This window comes from Schistocerca serialis, chromosome 3 (genome assembly GCF_023864345.2).
Source record: "Schistocerca serialis cubense isolate TAMUIC-IGC-003099 chromosome 3, iqSchSeri2.2, whole genome shotgun sequence".
Classification (NCBI taxonomy): domain Eukaryota; kingdom Metazoa; phylum Arthropoda; class Insecta; order Orthoptera; family Acrididae; genus Schistocerca; species Schistocerca serialis.
This window is the reverse complement of record NC_064640.1, coordinates 403,368,747-403,392,903: the sequence shown is the minus strand read 5'-3', so window position 1 is coordinate 403,392,903 and position 24,157 is coordinate 403,368,747.

Genomic DNA, 24,157 nt, shown 5'->3' with positions numbered 1-24,157 from the left:
GAACAGTTCAAAAGAAAAAGCCAGGTAGAACATGGAAGAGTCTGTTTCGAAAAAAAATTTGTCAAATTGAGTTTCACCTAACAATCTCTTGTGCAATAAGTCAAATTATTAAATCTTTGAAAAATAAATGTTCTGTTGGAGTAGATGACATCTCTAATAAGATATTAAAACAATGTGGAGCAATTATAGCTGATGTTGTGAGACACATATGTAATGCATCACTAACTCGAGGTATTTTCCCAGGCAGGCCTCCCTTCAAAAAGAGGGACACCACAGATGTCAATAATTGTTGGCCAGTATCCTTGCTTACACCATTTTCAAAAATCTTCGAGAAAGTAATGTACTCAAGAGTGGTTAGCCATATCAACAGTAATGGGATACATAGTAAATAACAGTTCGGATTTCAAAAATGCTCTTCCACTGAGACAGCAATATACAATTTCAATGTCCACATAATAGAGTCTTTAAATAATAAAATGTCACCAATAGGAATTTTCTCTCACTTGTCCAAAGCATTTTACTGTGTGAACCATGACATTATGTTACAGAAATTACAATTCTATGGTATAAATGGAATATCATATTAGTGGTTTAAATCATACCTACAGAACAGGAAGCAAAAAGTTTCCTTATATGTGTCAAGTGATTTAAATAAGTTTGCCACTTCATCTAACTGGGGTGAAATTACATGAGATGTTCCACAGGGTTCAATCATGGGTCCCCTTCTGTTCTTGATGTATGTGAACGACCTCCCTTCCTATTTGAAATAGGAAGCTGAACTGACACTGTTTGCTGATGATACAAGAATCATTATTAATCCAGTAAAAGAAAATCCAATTGAAAGTGATACAAATAAGATCTTGTTTCATATGTGAATTTCTTGCTCACTTGACATGTTCCACATCATCACAGCTACAGTACCATGCAATTGATCAATGGAAAGACACAACCAACTAACAAATATTAATTAATTAAAACATCTAAAAACCATTTTATAGAACTGCTTTGTGATCTTATCCCACAAGTAACATAGAATTTCTAAATTTACTCACCTTTGAACATTTTATATGTTACTGGTGTAACTATTTACATATAAAGCTAATATACATAAAGTACCTAAAAATTTCATGATATTTACTTAGGTGATACAATGTTACATTTCATGTGAAGATTATATATATATATATATATATATATATATATATATATATATATATATATATATATATATATATATATATATATATATATATCTGTGTGTGTGTGTGTGTAGGAAATGTGTAACCAGTAATTTATTACAGCTTAGTATGACAGTAATCAGAACTTCATGTCACATAAATCAGATTCCTCATACTCTTTTATGGAGTAGTATGCTCCCTTCTTAAACAACTGTGCTAGAACATTCTTGAATATATTGTATGGAACACAATGGACAGCTTTTTGGAGTCTATTGAAAAATCTGGTGCCTTGATATTTGTGGCTGTTGTGAATCTTAGCTACCCATAGGTTCTATCAGTTGATTGTCCAGTTTTTGTGTTGCGACCATATACAGACATATTTAGGTTAAAATTATTTAAATTTTCTTTAACACTGAGAAGGCAACTATACATATAAAGGCTTGGAACTGTCATGATATTGAGCTCTCTGAAGTGATTTTTACAGGATACTCCTGGAGTCAGTGCTGCTATACATCTGATAGCCTCTATTTGCCACTTGAATACAATTTTTGCGCCAGGGAAATTACCCCATAGAAGAGTTTAATAGGGAGCTGAAAAATCCAAAACGCAAAAAATGGAAAGTGCATGTATAAGGGATTTCCAAAAAGAAATGAGCCAGGTGCATAATTACAGAAACCAGTACCTGTATGTTAGAAGTACTTACCCTGGCTGTTAAGACACTTGTCCCACTATGACACAAGGTGGTTAATGGTTGTGTCACAAAAGTCTTGGGGCTGTGATGTTAACCAGTTCTGCACATACAGCTGGACATCATCATCTGAGGTGAATCGTTTGCCCTCATAGCCTTTTTAAGGGCACCAAAAATGGCGTAATCACAGGGAGAGAGGTCTGGACTGTATGGAGGGTGGCCAAGAACCTCCCATTTGAATTTCTGCAGGAGTGCTATGACTGTGTTGGCCGTATGAGGCTATGCATTGTTGTGGAGTGGAATGACCCCATGGGTGAGATTGTCTGGTGGTTTTAATTTGATCGCTTGGTAAAGGGTGGTCAAGGTTTGCGAGTAATGCTGGACATTCACTGTTGTCCCATGCATCATAAAGTGAATCAGAAGGGGGCCATCTTGGTCAAAGAAGAATGTCAGCATAACCTTTCCTGCACTCATGTGGATGGAAATGTCCAGCTGTTAGTGCAGACCTGGTTATCATTGCAACCCCAGGAATTTTATGAAACATCCATTCACCACCTTTTCTCACAGTGGGACAAGTGTCTCAACAGCCAGGGTCAATACTGGTTTCTGTAATTATGCGTCCAGCTCATTTCTTTTTGAATGCCCCTTATACTAGTAGGGTTTTGCTTACATTATTCCTTAGTTTATACAGCAGATAAATTACTCAAGAAAGTTTCGAGCACAATTTTTCTGCATAACTTGCCCAGCTGAGTTTCTGATATATGTGGAACCCTAATAGTTTGATTGTTTTCTGATATTCATTGGAGACACTTCAATTGAAAACAATGTCTTCAGTTTTATTGTTATTAATTTGTAAATAATTTACCTGGAACCTGTTAGTGCGTCGGTCCATTGCTACATTTACATTACATCACATTTCCTATGAATCATCAACTTGTGTGATTAGAGTTATACCATCTGCATACAGTTCTGCCTGACAAGGGAAGAATGAGGGTAAGTCGTTTATATATATATATAGTGAACAGGAATTATCCCAATACTGAGCCCCGTGGAACACCTTTTATAACAGGTAATGAATCTGACCTTTGTTTTTTTATAGTTACCATCTGCTTTCTGTTGCTTAGGTATGTATCAGTAAGGTGAAGAGCATCCTCTCCAACTCCATTGTACTGGAACTTTTTTATAAGTATACTACAGAAGAGGGTGTTAAAGGCTTTCCTCAAATCTAGAAGAGCTGCACGAGTCGTTTTCTTAGTGGCAAAATAGTCATATATTTTTGTAATGATAATCTCAACTGCTATTGCAGTGGGAAGATGAGGTCTAAAACCATATTGCGAGGAGCTAAGTAGACAATTTTGCTTGAAGAATTTCTAACACTGGATTAATCAAAACTAGTTCCAAAACATTTATAACACTAGCACTGACAAAAAAGATGAAAAATATTCCAAAGGCATTGTAGTTTACACTGATTGTTAAGTGGAGCATCACAACCATGTTTAGTTTTTATGTCCTGCCACAAAATTAATCAAGTCTAGTTCTAAAGTAATTGTAAGCTTAGCAGTGATATTCATTTTGTCTCAGAAATTCATCAACCATATAAAAATGTTTCTCCGAGAGGTTCTCTTTGAGATTTTGTTTGAATCTGTGTAGTTGATTATGAAGATATCTAATATGTGATGAGAGTGCACTAAATAACTAATTGCTAGAATAATAAACTCCCTTTTTAACTCAGTTAAGACTTTTCAGTTCAATATGCAGACTAATTTTGGTTCTTATTTTGTACTCAAGATATTTGCTGTTGTTTTTGTAGAGAGAAAAGTTATTACAGGCAAAAGCCAACAAGGAGAAAATATACTGTGAAGCAGTGGTAAGGGTCCTCATCCTTTGAATTAGGTGCCTGCCAGAATGCCTATGGTGAACACAATTCATTGTGCCGATGGCTTCTTTTTATGCAGTGATTTTTTTTTTTGGGTGAGATATTGATTGCTTCAGAATATAATTGCATATGACATTAATGAATGAAAGTAGTTAAAGCAGGAAGCCTTAATGTAGCTGCTTCAGCCGCTGATGCAATAATCCATAGTGCAAATGTTACTGAACTAAGTCTTTTTGAAAGATGAGGAAGATGTGTTGACCGATTACATTTGCTGTCAGTATAAGCACCCAGGAGTTTCGTATTTTCATCTTTCTGTATTGACTGATCTCTAAACTTTATGTAAATTTCATGAAGGTTTTTTTGTAGTGTATGGAACCTCATATAATGGGTTTTATTTGCACTGACTGAGAGACCATTTGAAGAAAACCAGTTTAATATTTCAATGAAAACTTCCTTCACAATTTGCTGAAGAATATTATCTGACAATTTGTCAACAAGAATTGTGCTATCATCTTTGAAAAGGGTAAATATAGTATTTGTATTGGAATAAAGTGGGAGATCATTAATGAAAATAAGAAAGAGCCTTGTGGCACACCACAACTTAAGGTGTCCCACTCAGGGACAATATTATTGAAATGGAAGAGGAAGTAGATGAAGATGAAATGGGAGATATGATACTGCGTGAAGAGTTTAACAGAGCACTGAAAGACCTATGTTGAAACATGGCCCTGGGAGTAGACAACATTCCATTAGAACTACTGACAGCCTTGGGAGAGCCAGTCCTGACAAAACTTTACCATCTGGTGAGCAAGATGTATGAGACAGGCGAAATAGCCTCAGACTTCAAGGAGAATATAAAAATTCTGATCCCAAAGAAAGCAGTTGTTGACAGATGTGAAAATTTCTGAACTATCAGCTTAATAAGTCACAGCTGCAAAATACTAATGCGAATTCTTTACAGACGAATGGAAAAACTGGCAGGAGCCAACCTAGGGGAAGATCAGTTTGCATTCTGTAGAAATATTGGAACATGTGAGGCAATACTGACCCTACGACTTATCTTAGAAGATAGATCAAAGAAAAGCAAACCTAAATTTCTAGCATTTGTAGACTTAAAGAAAGCTTTTGACAATGTTGACTGGAATACTCTCTTTCAAATTCCAAAGATGGCAGGGGTAAAATACAGGGAGCAAAAGGCTATTTACAATTTGTACAGTAACCAGAAGGCAGTTATAAGAGTCGAGGGACATGAAAGGGAAGCAGTTATTGGGAAGGGAGTGAGACAGGGTTATAGCCTATCTTCGATGTTATTCAATCTGTATATTGAACAAGCAGTAAAGGAAACAAATGAAAAATTTGGAGTAGGTATTAAAATCCATGGAGAAGAAATAAAAACTTTGAGGTTCGCCAATGACATTGTAGTTTTGTCAGAGACAGCAAAGGACTTGGAAGAGCAGTTGAATGGAATGGACAGTATCTTGAAAGGAGGATATAAGATGAATATCAACAAAAGCAAAATGAGGATAATGGAATGTACTTGAATTAAGTGGGCCATGCTAAGGGAATTAGATTAGGAAATGAGACATTTAAATTAGTAAAGGAGTTTTGCTATTTGAGGAGCAAAATAACTGATGATGGTCAAAGTAGAGAGGATATAAAATGCAGACTGGCAATGACAAGGAAAGTGTTCCTGATGAAGAGAAATTTGTTAATGTTGAGTATAGATTTAAATGTCAGGAAGTAGTTTCTGAAAGTATTTGTGTGGAGTGTATCCATGTATGGAAGTGAAACACTGACGATAAATAGTTTGGAAAAGAAGAGAACAGAAGCTTTTGAAACGTGGTGGTACAGAAGAATGCTGAAGATTAGATGGGTAGACCACATAACTAATGAGGAGGTATTGAATAGAATTGGGCAGAAGAGAAATTTGTGGCACAACTTGACTAGAAGAAGGGATCAGTTGGTAGGACATGTTCTGGAGCAGCAACCGATCACCAATTTAGTATTGGAGGGCAGCATGGAGGGTAAAAATCGTAGATGTAGACCAAGACATGAATACACTGAAGAGATTCAGAAGGATGTAGGTTGCAGTAGGTACTGGGAGATGAAGACTCTTGCACAGGATAGAGCAGCATGGAGAGCTATATCAATCCAGTCTCTGGACTGATGACCACAACAACAACAATTAATGAAACATAGTAAGAGTAGATAAACATTTGAGCATTTTTATCTGTTTGTTACACTTCAGTTATATACTCAAAAGCTTATGATGATGAAAATGTGACTTCTATCTCTAGATCTTCTCATTGTATGTAACTGTTTTTTTTTTCATATTTAATTATCTCTAGCTGATTTAATGCTTACAACTTCAGTTAAGAGAACCACTGCACTTCTTGGATACATGTTGTGATATCACTTATTTGTAAGAAGAATATAAGTGTACTTAATATCAATCCCCATAGTGCATCATAAGTGCTTTTTCTCCTCTCCAAAGATGCTTATTCATTATGCACATTGCTAATGATACTTCATAAAACTCTCAGTAATCTGTTAATTTGGAAAGATAAAGAGAAGTCATCTGGTAATATGATACTTAAGGTTTTTAAAAAAAAGAATACTGCCTTCAGGCATGGATCCAAGAGGGGGTCATGGGGCTCACGAACCCCCACCTATTACACAAACAGTTAAAACAAAACCAGTGTGGCTGCCACTGATGTAAAAGTGTTATCAGATTATTATGATTACCTTAAAACATTTTATATATTTTACTGTAATTACAGTCAAAAACCCTGTGGCAGATTAAATGTTAAGGCGATAGTAAATGATGATGATGATGTCGTGTGAGTAGGGCCTCCCATTTGGTAAACTGTTTGCCGGGTGCAAATCTTTTGATTTGACGCCACTTCGGCAACTTGGGCATTGATGGGGATGAAATTATGATGATTAGGACAATACAACACCCAGTCCATGAGTGGAGAAAATCTCTGACCCATCTGGGACTCAAACCTGGGCTCTTAGGATTGACATTCTGTCACGCTGATAGCAAATAATATTTGGGGGAAGGAAGGAGAGAAACAGTGCTAAACTGTGAAAAAAAAGAACCATTGATCTGCACCTGATTACCAGTAACACATTCAAATGCAACCGGATTAGTGAATTTCAACTTCAGAGAAATGTGGAGAGACCCTTTGAAATAAGAATTATGACTGACAGAAAGTTCTGTTTAGCAAGATATATGCACATGTTAAATTAAGACTGACACAATATTCTATTTAGGCAGATGGATGCATATGTTCTTTAAAACATAGTCTTCTAGGGTAACTCAGAAAAAAGAATCAGAAGTTAAAATGTTGAATAATTACATTATCTATTTTTCTATCTTTCTTAGAAAGGGACCTAATAAAAGCATACTTAAGCCCACAATGACAATTACAGTATGCATTACAAACATGACAGTTGATGCATTATAGGAAGATTAGGATTTCAGTAATTTACTTCAAATATACTGGTATCATTGAAAAAATTAATGCAAAAAAATTGGTCCATGTGATTCCAAATGATAATCCCCAGTAAGAGCCCCTGTTTAGTATTCCATTTAAAATCCAGTCAGATGTGTCAAAGGCAGAAGAGATACTGAAATATATAACAGAGCATCTATATTCTGGGTTAGGGGTGGCTAGAAAAGACATTTGTTCCTCCATGCCAGTGAAGCTCTGAATTAAATGACCTCAATCATATAATTGTTGTTCCAACAAACATTCTTTTTCAGCTCATTGAATTGATATCACAAATCAAACTGAGGTTACCCCAGTGTGAGAGGGGTGGTGGTTGGAAGGGGATGGGGGAATTCTCTGTTCATCAAAGTCAACAATATTCAAAAGTGATTTAAGGGACAACAAAAATACAGACAATAACCAGGATTGTTGAACATAAATAGACAACAAACAACTTGAAAGTATTAAAGTGAGTAGTATTGGAATACAAACAGTGCAAGATGCTAGACAAAGAGGTGAAATTTCAGTGAAGCTGGAAGGCTTCATAGTGCTGAAAGGAAAACCAGGAACCAGAGAGAGGAAACAAAGGTGCATATTTATGTACTTCAGTATAGGATTTGTAGTGCTCAAGGGATAAGAAGGTGGTGTAACTGAAATGAAAATTAGGTCAGAAAGAATATCAACATTGACCACCCAGACTAGTGACACAATGTAGACAATAGTAAACATAAACATTATTTTGACCAACAATAAGGATAGGAATGACTCAATAGTGACAGAATTTTCTGTTAGGTCATGATACACTGAGAAGCATATCAGAAAGGCAAGTGCAGACACTCACAAGCAATTGTAATCTACAGATTGAATGGAGAAGTAACAAAATGAGACAGGACAACACACTGATGATAACACACTTCAGAGAAAGCCAAATAAGAAAAAGACACACACCAGTATTGCTGTATTCCAGATTGGCCATTCAGTAGTCAACCAGATAATCACTTAATATCCAATGAGTACCAAGGTCAGGAAACACAACAATAGAATTATTCTACTAAATCACAGAAATCAAAAACAATTGGATTCCAAATAGGAGCAAATAGTCACAGGATGAACAGAGTAACTAGAAAACCAAACTAAACAGAGGAAAACTAAGATACAGATAGGACATATATGAGGAAGGAATTGAAACAAACAGTGAATGAGAAGACATGAAACTGAACATGGGAAAAAAAGTTAAACAACCATGAAAGGAAGAAAAGAAAAATAAGCTTTTACACTGATCAACCAGAATATTATGACCACTGACCTGTTATCTATATAAAATCATCCAGGTGATAGCAGTGTCACCTGGTGACACTGCTTCTGCTGCTATCTGGCTGCTAGTTGACACATGCACAGTGCATGTAATATCAGTGAGTATGCTGTTCATGTGTAGAATGAGAGAGGCATGCGATCTATCTGAGTTTGATCAAGAGCAGATTGTGATGGCCCAGAAGCTCAGAAAGAGCATTTCAGAAAGTGCACGTCTTGTGCTGTGGTGAGTGACCTCAACACTTGGTGAAACCAAGATGAAATCACATACAGACATCATGGGGTTGGGCAGATACCCCTTGTTACAGATGCTGGACTTCATAGGCTGGGAAGACTGGTAAAACAGGGCAGGCAGCCAACTGTGCTGGAACTAACTTCAGATTTTAATGCTGGGCAGAGTACCAGTGTATATGAACACACAGTGCACCAATCATTCCTAACATCTACATCTACATGGTTACTCTACCATTCACAATAAAGTGCCTGGCAGAGGGTTCTATGAACCACCTTCAAGCTGTACAGTATATGTTCCAAAACCCTACTGCAAATCGACGTTAGTAATATAGGCCTGTAATTCAGTGGATTACTCCTACTTCCCTTTTTGGATATTGGTGTGACTTGAGCAATTTTCCAGTCTTTAGGTGCGGATCATTCTGTGAGCGAGTGGTTGTATACAACTGGTAAATATGGAGCTATTTTATCAGCATACTCTAAGAGGAACCTGACTGGTATACAATCTGGACTGGAGGCCTTGCCTTTATTAAGTGATTTAAGCTGCTTTGTTACTCCGAGGATATCTACTTCTGTGTTTCTCATCTTGGCAGTTGTTCTTGATTGGAATTCAGGAATATTTACTTTGTCTTCTTTGGTGAAGGAGTTTCAGGAAACCATGTTTAATAACTCAGCTTTAGTGGCACTGTCATCAGTGACTTCGCCGTTGTTATCGTGCACTGAAGGTATTGACTGCATCTTCCCACTGGTGTGCTTTATGTATGACCAGAATCTCTTTGGGTTTTCTGCCAGATTTCGAGACAGAATTTCATTGTGGAAATTATTAAAAGCATCTTGCATTGAAGTATGTGCCAGATTTCAAACTTCTGTAAAACTTTGCCAATCTTGGAGATTTTGCGTTCTTTTAAATTTGGCATGATTTTTTTGTTGCTTCTGCAACAACGATCTGACATGTTTTGTGTATCATGGGGGATCAGTACCATCACTTATTAATTTATGTAGTATATATCTCTCAACTGCTGTCGATATTATCTCTTTGAAAACATTCCACAACTTTTCTCACACTTACATGATCAGATCAGAAGGAGTGAAGACTGTCTCTTAAAAAGGCGTTAAGAGCATTTTTATCAGCTTTTTAAAATAGATATACTTTGCGTTTCTTTTTGATGGTTGTAGGTGTTATGGTATTCAGCCTAGCAGCAACTGCCTTGTGGTCACTAATCCCTGTATTCATCACAATACTCACTATTTGTCCAGGATTATTAGTTCCTAAAAGGTCAAGTATGCTTTCACAACCATTTACGCTTTGAGTAAGCATTCAGTAGAATTTTGGATGATGTTTTATGACTGCTGCCGGCTTTAAACGTATAATTTCTCCACCATATCGAGGATAAATTAAAGTCACCACCAACTATAATTGTATGAGCGGGGTACTTAATTGAAATGACACTCAAGTTTCCTTTTAACTGTTCGGCAACTATATCTTCTGAGTTGGGGGGTCAGTAAAATGATCCAATTAATAGTTTAGTCTGATTGTCAGGTATAACCTCTACCCATACTATTTCACATGAACTATCTACGTCAATTTTGCTACAAGGCAAACTACCTCTGACAGAAATAAATACTCCACCACCAACTGTATTTAATCTATCCTTTCTGAACACTGTTAGATCATTTGAAAAAATTTCAGCTGAATTTATTTCTGGCTTTAGCCAGCTCTCTGTACCTACAACTATTTGAGCTTCAGTGCTTTCTATTAGGGCTTGTAGCTCTGATTCTTTCCCAACACAGCTATAACAATTTACAACTACAATACCATTCGTTTCTACAACTACCTTACTGTGTTTTACCTGCCCACTTTTAGACGGACGTCCCTTCTGTGGTTCCCTGAGACCCTCCAACCTAAAAAACCACCTAGTCCCTTCCACACAGCCCCTACTACCTGTGTAGCTGCCTCCTGTGTTTAGTGGACTCCTGGCCTATTAAGCGTAACCCAGAAAACCACCACCCGATGACGCAAGTCAAGGAATCTGCAGCCTATACAGTCACAGAACTGACTGAGCCTCTGATTCAGAGCCTCCACTCGGCTCTGCACCAAAGGACCACAGTTGGTTCTATCGACAGTGCTGCAGATGGTGAGCTCCACCTTAATCTCGGAAGCAAGACTGACAGTCTTTACCAATTCCACTAGCCGCTTGAAACCAGACAGAATCTGCTCCAATCCAAAGCAACACATGTCATTGGTACCAACATGAGCCACCACCTGCAGTTGGCTGCACCCTGTACTCTTCATGGCATCCGGAAGCACCCTTTCCACATTCAGAATGACTCTCCCCAGAATGCACACAGAGTGCATACTGGCTTCCTTCCCCTCCTTGGCAACCATGTTCCTAAGGGGCCCCATTACACACATAACGTTGGAGCTCCCAACTACCAGCAAACCCACCCTCTGTGAATGCCCAGACCTTGTGGGCTGAGAAGCTTCCTCTGGAACAGTGTGGACGTCTGCATCCAGCTCAGAGGCATCGTCAGCCACAGGTAACGCCCAAAACCTGTTTGTCAAATGAACCAGGGAGACCCTACGATCGGCTCCACAGAAAGTTTTTCGCTGTCTGCCAGACTTTGGATTGATCTCCCACTTGACCACTGGTGAGGGGTCAACCCCAGTGCAGGCAGTAACAGGGGCAGCCACAGCAGTGGACCAGTCGGAGGACATGTGGGATGTGCTCAATGTCCCTTGCATCCCCGTGTTCGATCCCCCACAGTAATGCCCCTTGGCAGCAGCCTCAAACTGTGTGGCAGAAGCCAAAAGCAGCCTGGAGCTGTGAGCGAAGGGTCACCAACTCAGCTTGCATCTGTACACAACAATCACAGTTCCTATCCATTACTGCAGTCGCTCCTGTTTGAAGCTCGTAAAAAATATGTAACAAGCGAATGGTGTACTCACCTTATTAGTAGCAGGAACTAGTGGTGCTGCTCTTGCTGACAGTCTAACCAACACTGAGCTGTTCTAACCAAACAAACAAAAGCCTGTATGATACGAGGGTCAATACAAGCGTCGATAACAACAGTGGTACTGTATGCTACACTGTTATTAAAATAAAAGGTTGTGCCTAGTAAGCACTCAAACACGCAAGAAATTACAAAAATAAACTAGTAACTACCCACGTAACTGAAAATAAGTCAATCCTGTTTGAAGCTCGTAAAAATATGTAACAAGTGAATGGTGTACTTGCCTTATCAGTAGCAGGAACTAGTGGTGCTGGTCCCGCTGACAGTCTAACCAACACTAACGATGCATCTCCACTGCCAATGACCCATGCATATACAAATCTTAACACCACAACATCAGCAGCTATGACTGAAATGGGCACGTGAGCATGGGCACTGGATACCAGCACAGTGGCAGAGTTTTGCATGGTCTGATGAATCTTGATACCTTCTTCATCGTGCCAATGGGAGGGCACAAATACATCATCTTCCAGAGGTACAGGTCCGTGACACCTTTACTGCAGGCCAGAGACAAGCTGGTGGAGGCTTCATTACACTCTAGAGAACATTCACATGGGCATCTGTGGGTCCAGTGGAGCTCATGCAAAGCACTATAACAGTCAAGGAATATTGTACACTGGTTGCAGGCCATGTACACCCCTTCATGATGATCATGGTTAGTTGCATTCCCACAGACCTGTTACCTATTGCAGACCAATTTTTCAAAATGTTTTGAAAACGCTTGAGGGGCTGATGTGGATTTTAAATTAAAGGTGGTGTTCTTATTTCCATTTTTATAGATAGGTCTCACTATTGCATATTCATTACAAAATATCCACTGCACAGTTGACTAATGACAAAGATAACTTGAAGAATGGTGGTACTAACAAGTTAGCACAAGATTATAATGTTATGACTGAAAAATTACCATAACCAAAATAAATAATGTTAGGTACTAATTTCATTTATAATGTTCTCAGGTGTTGTATTTCACAAACCAAAGTCTACTGCTATTTGCAAACAGTGGCAGCTGGAATAAATCTAATGCATCTTTATACTGTTGTACATTAGTGGGTGCAACATTTGCTGCCTCAGTGAGGAAGTAACTGCTGGAACAGGTGGTTAGTGATTGCAGTGTCTCTACCAAAGATGTTATCTGCAAAACAGAACTAAATTACCTCAATGTTTTTATCTGAATATTATTTAACAGTGCTCCAGATTATTTACTGTTATTCTTCAAGTGTTAATTACTGTCAGCAGTGTGTATTTTTATCATGTTTTGTTAACAGACTGAAGTATATTGCAATGTTTATGGTCATGGAGTGTCAATTCTTAGTTTGGTGCTGATCCTCTGACTTAGACATAAGCAGGGGCAAAGATAATTTTTTCTTCTTGGGTGTGTGTGTGTGTGTGTGTGGGGGGGGGGGGGGGGGGGGGGGGGGAGCGGAGGGTGTGGTATTCAGTTCTGTTGAAGTACTAAATACTCATTCAGATAAGTATCACATAATATCAGTAATAGCAGTAATATCAGCAGCCGAACTGTCATAAACTGTTTCAATTTTCAATATTTAGTATTGGGACAATGAGTCGCATCAACTGAAAATGCTGACACTTTTGTGGTAGGAGTGGTGATGCTGGGTTGTGAGGAGTAGAACAACATTCAAGAAACATTTTTATTAATCACATAAAATCTTAACCGACAAATCAAAATCGAGAGCTCCCTGCCAGTTAACCACACAATACAACACAAGGCTTTTAGTGACCTCAAAACATGGCCATTAAAAGAAAATACAGAACAGAATGACTTACATAGACCTATATCAGATTTAATTCTCACAGTAGCCAGTTGTCAATGCCACATCTGAAACACATTAAAAATCTCAGATCTATGATGTCATTTGTCCGCAGCTCGTGGTGTCGCAGTAGCGTTCTCGCTTCCTGAGCACGGAGTCCCGGGTTCGATTCCCGGCGGGGTCAGGGATTTTTCCTGCCTCGAGATGACTGGGTGTTGTTGTGTTGTCTTCATCATCATCATTCATCCCCATTACGGTCGGAGGAAGGCAATGACAAACCACCTCCACTAGGACCTTGCCTAGTAAGGCGGCGCACGTCTCCCGCATCGCTCCCCTACGCTCTGTAAAGGGGTATGGGACTTATCATCATCATCATCATCATGTCATTTACATTTGTCTTTTTGAAACCATTACATTACAAGCACTATGATTTTAAATACAGATGATCTTAAAAAATTAAAAAAAAAAAAAATGCTATCTCAACAGAAGTTTCAAGAAACACAGTATGTTCCAAATAAGAACACCCAAAACATGCATAGTCAAAACATTAGCAATAAGATGGACATAGAAAAAAACACAACCACTGCCATGAAAATGGCAACATTAATTAACATGGAACTTTTGACCACTAGTCAGTAATGAATAGAAAACCCCTTACAAATAAAGAATGCAATCTCCTTTAAATATATCTATAGCAAATTTATAGGAGGTCCATAACTACTTGACCCTGACATTCAACAAGTTCCTAGTGAGCCAAAAACTCAATACATTTGAGCATCATTTCATACAAGCTAAATTGAGCCCACACTGATCCAAGATAATATGCCAGTGGCAAACCTTGTTGGTAAGTGCAACTTGTCAGCAGATTGAGGCATGTTGCACACACAAGTTATGGACTGCCAGCGAGGTGAAAGATGATGTTTTCTTGCTAATTGCTTGACAAGGAAGACCGTACTCAGAAAGTTGTTCTGCTGGAATGAGCCCTGTGGCTCCCCATCAACAATTGCAGTGAGCTTGTGTATTTCTCTGATGGCGAGCGTAGGACATGTCACAGCTGTTCAGTGGTTGTTAAGAATGACTTGGTGACATGATGGGATTCAAACATTACAGATGCAAATGAATGGAGATAAAAGCACTCTACTAGAAAAATTCCATTGCCTATTGGTGTTGATGTAAATAACAAGTATTTCTCATCTATAAACTTCATGTTATTCGACAGGCCACTTCAGATGCTTTCTTTCACAGGATAGCTGACCTGGTCAGACAGCACTTTGCATGAGAATGAAGGGGCAGATAATTTGTCAGCCTGAAGATTAGTGTTTCTGTAACATTTAGGATTAAGTAGAAGAAGCATTGTGCAAGGAATTGGCAACATCCATACCACGTATATTGTTCTACAGATGAATAAATAAATAAATCATGAAAGATACCAGGAAATAATAAGCATACTCTTATAATGACTTATCCACACTCTTCTTTCTCTTGAGGAGGTTGTCTATAAGCTCAAGTGGTGTGTGATATACACTACTGGCCATTAAAATTGCTACACCAAGAAGAAATGCAGATGATAAATGGATATTCGTTGGACAAATATATTATGCTACAACTGACATGTGATTAAATTTTCACGCAATTTGAGTGCATAGATCCTGAGAAATCAGTACCCAGTATGACCTCCTCTGGCCATAATAATGGCCTTGATATGCCTGGGCATTGAGTGAAACAGAGCCTGGATGGCATGAACAGGTACAGCTGCCCAGGCAGCTTCAACATGATACCACAGTTCATCAAGAGTAGCGACTGGCGTATTGCGATGAGCCAATTGCTCGTCCACCATTGACCAGGCGTTTTCAATAGGTGAGAGATCTGGAGAATGTGCTGACCAGGGCAGCAGTTGAACATTTTCTGTATGCAGAAAGGCCCATACAGGACCTGCAACATGCACTTGTGCATTATCCTGCTGAAATGTAGGGTTTCGCAGGTATTGAATGAAGGGTAGAGCCACAGGTCTTAACACATCTGAAATGTAATGTCCACTGTTCAAAGTGCCATCAATGCGAACAAGAGGTGACCGAGACAAGCAACCAATGGCATCCCATACCATCACGCCGGGTGATATGCCAGTATGGTGATGGTGAATACATACTTCCAATGTGCGTTCACTGCGATGTTGCCAAACACGGATGTGACCATCATGATGCTGTAAACAGAACCTCGATTCATCCAAAAAAATGACCTTTTGCCATTCGTGCACCCAGGTTCGTCATTGAGTACACCATCACAGGCACTCCTGTCTGTGATGCAGTGTCAAGGACAACTGCAGCCATGATCTCTGAGCTGATATTCCATGCTGCTGCAAACATCATCGAACTGTTCGTGCAGATGGTTGTTGTCTTGCATATGTCCCCATCTGTTGTCTCAGGGATCGAGACATGGCTGCATGATCTGTTACAGCCATGTGGATAAGATGCTTGTCATCTTGACTGCTAGTGATATGAGGCCATTGGGATCCAGCATGGCATTCTGTTTTACCCTCCTGAACCCACCGATTCCATATTCTGCCTACACTCACTGAATCTCGACCAATGTGAGCAGCAATGTTGCGGTACAATAAACCGCAATCGCGATAGGCTACAATCTGACCTTTATCAAAGTCGGGAATGTGATGGTACACATTTCTCCTCCTTACACGAGGCATCACAACAATGTTTCACCAGGCAGCACTGGTCAACTGCTGTTTGTGTATGAGAAATCGGTTGGAAACTTTCCTCATGTCAGCACATTGTAGGTGTTGCCACTGGCGCCAACCTTGTGTGAATGCTCTGGAAAGCTAATCATTTGCATATCACAGCATCTTCTTCCTGTCAGTTAAATTTCACGTCTGTGGCACGTCATCTTCGTGGTGTAGCAATTTTAATGGCCAGTAGTGTAACTTAATTCAACTGATACAATAAAATACATTGTTTATTTTTGGAACTTTTACGTCCTCTATTGCTAAAAGAGTTGCAATTTTTGCTGCTAAGGCACTTCCAGAGGTAATCAGATGCTGTACTACTTTCATAGTTTTTCAACAACTTCTCTGACAGCCAAATATGTTTAACATCTTCCTTGGTGCCACAAAACTTTGACCTTAGTGTAATGTGAGTTGTGGAAAAAGCAGGAATGAGAATTTTGTTAGCACATTGAGGTGGGACAGAAGGCTGCTATAACATGATGCAACTTTAAGCATGTGTGCACACAAATAGACAGCAGCTGTTGCACAAATTGCTCACAGAATTAACAAGTTTATGTGAAAGCATAGATCATAAAGTTGTTCATGGACAAACACACTCATTACTCTCATAATTTTCTGAATTACTATAGTGCTACAGCTGTCAGAACATTGAAGTCAGCAGCAGTTGTAAACATATGAAGTTGACATGAAGTGTACCGATAACAAGTAGGGAGCTAAAGCTCAACTTAGAAATTGACAATCTGAGCTGCATCTACACTAGATGCTCTGTGTTGCGCTGTGAATGGATGTATGGCACAGAGCAGTACAGAATGATGCAGAGCAGTGTAGAACTATACAGAATGGAGTAGAGTATTTGCCGGTGCATAGCAATGTTCCAGTGTGCCCATGTGTGTACCAGTAACAATAGAAAATGAGAAATTCCATCCAAACTGAGCCATGTATGAACTGATCATTTTCTTTGATGTACCAGCATAGTGTGAAACTCGGTTGTTGTTATGTGGTGTGGCTCAATCGAAGTGGATGCACCTCTATAGATATTGCACCACTTCTCTCTGCTGCCAAACTTTGCAGTCCGTCACTGAAGTGTTCAACAGTCAGTATTTAATGTCATATTCATTAGAACTAATAAATGCTTTATTTTAATGTGAGCAACTTTAAACCTGCTTAAAAATGGCTCTTGTGGATGTGGAGTGATTTGGAGGAGCCCCTCATCCTCTCCCTTATCTATGCCCCTGCACAGAAAACACTTTAAACCCACCTTTTATCCGTTCCTTGTCCCCAATTCTGTTTCATTCCACCTTGTTAATTTTTGGAGCAAAAAACCAGATTCAAAGTGCTGAAGTAATATGTTTGTAGAAATTGGTTTTATACTTGCCAGCACAGCTGGAAATATCCTACAAGCAGATTTCTGAAGGGTATGCGTGTGTGCTGTGGAAGGAGGAAAAACAATTTAAATGTATGGACATGCAAGTGATATTTATTGGATAAGATGTACCTGCTATGATGGATACATAAAGAATTAACATACTGGCATGCCACCCATGATGTTGACAAGAGATTAAAATGTAGGCGAAGGCACATGTACAATGGTCAAGCTACCACGTCCCTGCCTGAATCAAAATCATTAATGAACCAAAACAAAGGCACAGTTACAATTACACACTCACAGGACAGAGAACAAAACTGGTACATAACTTGAGACTGCTCTCTATGATTTGTGTCTACACATTAGACACTAAAAACACTATATACAGCATTTCAATCCCTCAGTTTCAGGTGGGTCATCTCTATGCGAAATTAATTTTACACAAAGGAAAAGGCTACAATGTTCAATCATAAGTACATTAGATAGTGAATGAATCTAACTACAAGTTCATGTGCAAGTGTTAATACAATGGCATTACTTCACAGAAATGCAGGTCACATGCATGTGAGTAGGCAACTTGTTGAAAATATGTCAGGACTCATGAACAGGCTCTCATGGGCACACAAACTGCATGATTTAGTGGGTCTTGGAACACCTGTCTACCATCCTTGTTAATGTTAATGCAGTGATAATAGAGAAGTGATTCCTGGAGTTGCACCTGGAATAGCTGTAGAGGAAGAGGGGCTGCAGGTGACAAATTACATTTCCGGTGTGTGGGCTGATTGGTTCTCACTGATTATATGATCAGCCTGCAATGCTCATGCCATGTAGACAGACAAGGTGAACTTACTGGTACATAGTTTTCTGGCTGCTCGTACACTTACCTGGTAGCACTGTGATGCAAGCCATGAAGTTGTGGAGTTGTGCAGTTAAACTCTACTTATCACTTAGTAGCAGTATCTAATGTCAAGGTTTCCAGCTGCAATTAGGCTGGAAAAACCACCCTACAGCAAAGAGGCGGCTTGGGAGACAATCGATGCTGCCAGGGTGCTCTCTACACATGCAATATTAGCTGCATGCACATGCATCTCTGCTGAAGCATTTGCACCATCCACTAGAGAAAATGAGTGCCAGGTGTTAACATTAGGGAGAGCATTGTCACATGTTCAATGATAGTTAAAATTTTCGTCAACAATCTCTGATTTGTAAATGTCCTCCCAGTGTTCCTCCTGTATCTTTTTCTTAAATGATTATATCTGCTGTACATTGTTTTCTACAGTCTCAAATTAACTGCTTGGCATGTTTTATCATCAAACTTCACCATTATGGTTTTACTATTTCTTTTACATATAAATCACAATTAGTATTTGGGTCTAAAACAACATTTTTGTGGCTTTTTTGCTATGACCATCAATCTTTCTTGGAAACTTTACTGTGAGAAATAATCCAAAGATGGACATCAAAAAAATCTATGTCTTCTTCATCAATACTATCAGATAGGCACTTAATGGTTAAGTATCTATAAATAAAGACCCTGCATATATGTCTGCATAGCCTAATTTACACTTTCAATAACTGATTGAGGAAACTGATATTTGCAGTTCATGGTCTGTAAACTGTCACTATTAACAGTTTGTATGTGTCGACATACACTGTTGTCACCTGTTTAACAGAATACTCACTAAACTGTAGAGCCCCCGGACTTCATACCAATTTGGCATTTATTGTCATTTATCTTTCATTTTTTATTCTGTTACAACAGTATGACATTGCTTGTATCCTTCTAGATGCGCTGTTCACTTTTAATTATTTCCTAGAGATAAGAATAATACATCTACTAATGTGGAAATTGCCTTTTCATTTTCCTTTATCGATATCAGAAGTTAATCCTCTTTACTTATGAAACCACTTGAGTTTTGATAGAATGTACATAATGAATGTTCTTTCATTTTCATGAATTTTTTGAAGCTGCAATGTATGCAAAGCCACTTGCTGTTTCAACTGGAACTGTCATCAGGAAGAATGCAACCTAAGATAGTTAAAGAATTGGAAATCACAGGGAGAGGACATTGATTTAATCAGAATTAATGCTGTTGACAGTTAGCCAAGTAAATTGCCTTTCATCAGAAGAATTTTGTTGAAATGAGAAACAGTTAATAAAAAGGTACTATCTGATGTCAGTGATGAATGTATCTATTTCTTGTGTAATCTACACGGTGTGTCCAAAAAGTTTGCTGGAAGGCCTCAGAAAATAAAGGAAATAAGTGTTGCAAACATGATACCTTTACTGGCCTTAAAAGTAATCACCATTAGCTACAACAAACTTCTGACATAACATCTACATCTACATCTACATTTATACTCCGCAAGCCACCCAACGGTGTGTGGCGCAGGGCACTTTACGTGCCACTGTCATTACCTCCCTTTCCTGTTCCAGTCGCGTATGGTTCGCGGGAAGAACGACTGTCTGAAAGCCTCCGCGCGTGCTCTAATCTCTCTAATTTTACATTCGTGATCTCCTCGGGAGGTATAAGTAGGGGGAAGCAATATATTCGATACCTCATCCAGAAACGCACCCTCTCGAAATAGGCGAGCAATCTACACCGCGATGCAGAGCGCCTCTCTTGCAGAGTCTGCCACTTGAGTTTATTAAACATTTCCATAACGCAATCACAGTTACCAAATAACCCTGCGACAAAACGCGCCGCTCTTCTTTGGATCTTCTCTATCTCCTCCGTCAAACCGATCTGGTACGGATCCCACACTGATGAGCAATACTCAAGTATAGGTCGAACGAGTGTTTTGTAAGCCACCTCCTTTGTTGATGGACTACATTTTCTAAGCACTCTCCCAATGAATCTCAACCTGGTACCTGCCTTACCAACAATTAATTTTATATGATCATTCCACTTCAAATCGTTCCGCACGCATACTCCCAGATATTTTACAGAAGTAACTGCTACCAGTGTTTGTTCCGCTATCATATAATCATACAATAAAGGATCCTTCTTTCTATGTATTCGTAATACATTACATTTGTCTATGTTAAGGGACAGTTGCCACTCCCTGCACCAAGTGCCTATCCACTGCAGATCTACCTGCATTTCACTACAATTTTCTAATGCTGCAACTTCTCTGTATACTACAGCATCATCCGTGAAAAGCCGCATGGAACTTCCGACACTATCTACTAGGTCATTTATATATATTGTGAAAAGCAATGGTCCCATAACACTCCCCTGTGGCACGCCAGAAGTTACTTTAACGTCTGTAGACATCTCTCCATTGATGCACAACATGCTGTGTTCTGTTTGCTAAAAACTCTTCAATCCAGCCACACAGCCGGTCTGATATTCCGTAGGCTCTTACTTTGTTTATCAGGCAACAGTGCGGAACTGTATCGAATGCCTTCCGGAAGTCAAGAAAAATAGCATCTACCTGGGAGCCTGTATCTAATATTTTCTGGGTCTCATGAACAAATAAAGCGAGTTGGGTCTCACACGATCGCTGTTTCTGGAATCCATGTTGATTCCTACATAGTAGATTCTGGGTTTCCAAAAACGACATGATACTCGAGCAAAAAACATGTTCTAAAATTCTACAACAGATCGACATCAGAGATATAGGTCTATAGTTTTGCGCATCTGCTCGATGACCCTTCTTGAAGACTGGGACTACCTGTGCTCTTTTCCAATCATTTGGAACCCTCCGTTCCTCTAGAGACTTGCGGTACACGGCTGTTAGAAGGGGGGCAAGTTCTTTCGTGTACTCTGTGTAGAATCGAATTGGTATCCCGTCAGGTCCAGTGGACTTTCCTCTATTGAGTGATTCCAGTTGCTTTTCTATTCCTTGGACACTTATTTCGATGTCAGCCATTTTTTCGTTTGTGCGAGGATTTAGAGAAGGAACTGCAGTGCGGTCTTCCTCTGTGAAACAGCTTTGGAAAAAGGTGTTTAGTATTTCAGCTTTACGCGTGTCATCCTCTGTTTCAATGCCATCATCATCCCGGAGTGTCTGGATATGCTGTTTCGAGCCACTTACTGATTTAACGTAAGACCAGAACTTCCTAGGATTTTCTGTCAAGTCGGTACATAGAATTTTACTTTTGAATTCACTGAACGCTTCACGCATAGCCCTCCTTACTTTGACATCATTTAGCTTCTGTTTGTATGAGAGGTTTTGGCTGTGTTTAAACTTGGAGTGAAGCTCTCTTTGCTTTCGCAGTAGTTTCCTAACTTTGTTGTTGTACCACGGTGGGTTTTTCCCGTCCCTCACAGTTTTACTTGGCACGTACCTGTCTAAAACGCATTTTACGATTGCCTTGAACTTTTTCCATAAACACTCAACATTGTCAGTGTCGGAACAGAAATTTTCGTTTTGATCTGTTAGGTAGTCTGAAATCTGCCTTCTATTACTCGTGCTAAACAGATAAACCTTCCTCCCTTTTTTTATATTCCTATTAACTTCCATATTCAGGGATGCTGCAACGGCCTTTTGATCACTGATTCCCTGTTCTGCACTTAAAGAGTCGAAAAGTTCGGGTCTGTTTGTTATCAGTAGGTCCAAGCTGTAAAGCTGTGGAATCACCTGATACACTGTGGTCATGGGTTGTTGGATATCTACAACATCTGAAAACTGTAAGGCTTTCATGGCTAATTTAAAGCAGGGAAACGAAAAGAAATCCACTAGCACCATATCAGGAGTATAAGAAGGGTGCCAAGGCACAGTCATTTTGTGTTTAGTGATAAAGTTGAGCATGTGGATCACAGTGTGCAGACGGGGTTTGTTGTGGAAGAAATCCCACTGTCCACACTGAGACAGTTCTGGCTGAATCTGGTGGATGCATTGCAGCAACTATTTCAAAATGCCCTTGTAATGTTCCACATTGACAGTCTGACATTTTGGTAGAAATTAATGATGGATCAAGACCTTCCTGTGAAAATTGGCATTTTAATCTTAGATTTTGTCAGTCAGCTTTTTTCTGTAGGTGGGGAAGATGATGAAGACCATTTCACTGACTGACTTGGTCTCCAGGTCATATTGATATCTCCAAGTCTCACTTCCAGACTTTTCAGATGCACCCTGTATTTGCTCAGTCTATTGTTTTTCCATCCATGAGTTGAGCAGATGTGCTTTGTGAAGTACATTTGAATAAATGTCATTACCTGTCAGACAAGCTATCACTTTTTCTTCAGCATACCTAAAGTGTAATTCCTACTCATTACTACAGGTCAAGGTTCCAGACACAGTTGAGATAGGTTTTGCTTTGTGACAGTAAAAACAGATGAAAATTCTATATACCAAGTACACAACAATGATCATGCAGGCAACAGGAAAAATATAGGATACCTTCACTTGATGCATAACTTCAGCAACTGGAAAAACTGGAAATTGAGGATGAACATCATCTCAAGTGTACCTGAATTACTTAGTTTTGTCAAAAGGCTACACACATAAATATTGCAGTATTTCAAGATGACATGACTTAAATACATGCACAGAAGAAGGGTCTACTTAAAGAATAAAGCAAAAATAACAGGAAATGCAAATCACAAATAATCCATTGAATTTCAGGCTACCTTTGGATTATGTCAAAGATAAGGTAGTAATCTATGGTTTTGTGAAATTCATTAACACTAATGTTTGTGTGGAAAGGTATGACAAAGCAATTTTTATTGTGTAAAATGTTTTCAAAAATGAAATTTAATGGAAATTGTTATATTCTTAATTATCAGTTTCTGAAATTTGATAAAGGAATGTGAAAGCAGCAGTTGTACAGGAGAATGCTAGGAGTCACATGGACCGATAAGACTGTTAATAATGACATTTTCTTCAAAATGAAAAAGGAGAAAGGCGTCCTAAACACAGTAAAATGCAGGAAAAAGCAATATATCTCAGCCACCAAATGAGGAATGAAAACAAGTATAAACAACGGCAGAACACTCTTGAAGGAGAGAGATCTGGTAACAAAGGACGAGGAAGAAGGAGAACATCTTGGGCCATATGAATAAAATGAGAATGTACTTTATTCTTTGAATTATGGAGAACATTCTTAGGCTCACATGAATAGACTGAGTCAGAAAATATACTTCACCTGAGTATTTTTCTGAATGTTCTCGGCTTGAGTAAAAGAGTCAGGGAAGTTGCTCAAAAGGAATTACATTCTGTGATTTCATATGAATTAAACAAGAGAAAACTGTCCCAAGCAGAGAATGTTCTCCCTTTCTTTTTCTTTCTTTTTTTTTTTTAAATGGCAAAATTCATGTTGCTCGGAAAGTAAAAGAGATGTAGCCCAAAGAAATACTGAAGAGATAAAGTGTAGTATGTTATGAAGCAAGTTGGGATATTTTTACTTTCCCTCTTGTTTTGCCATCTGCATCCTTAAAATTCATTTTTACACATTTGAACTAATTGTCATTAACATACATGTGTATAATCTGCATTTTCATAAGAGAGAAAGGTTGGCCCTCAGTATTAAAGAATACACCAGCTGAT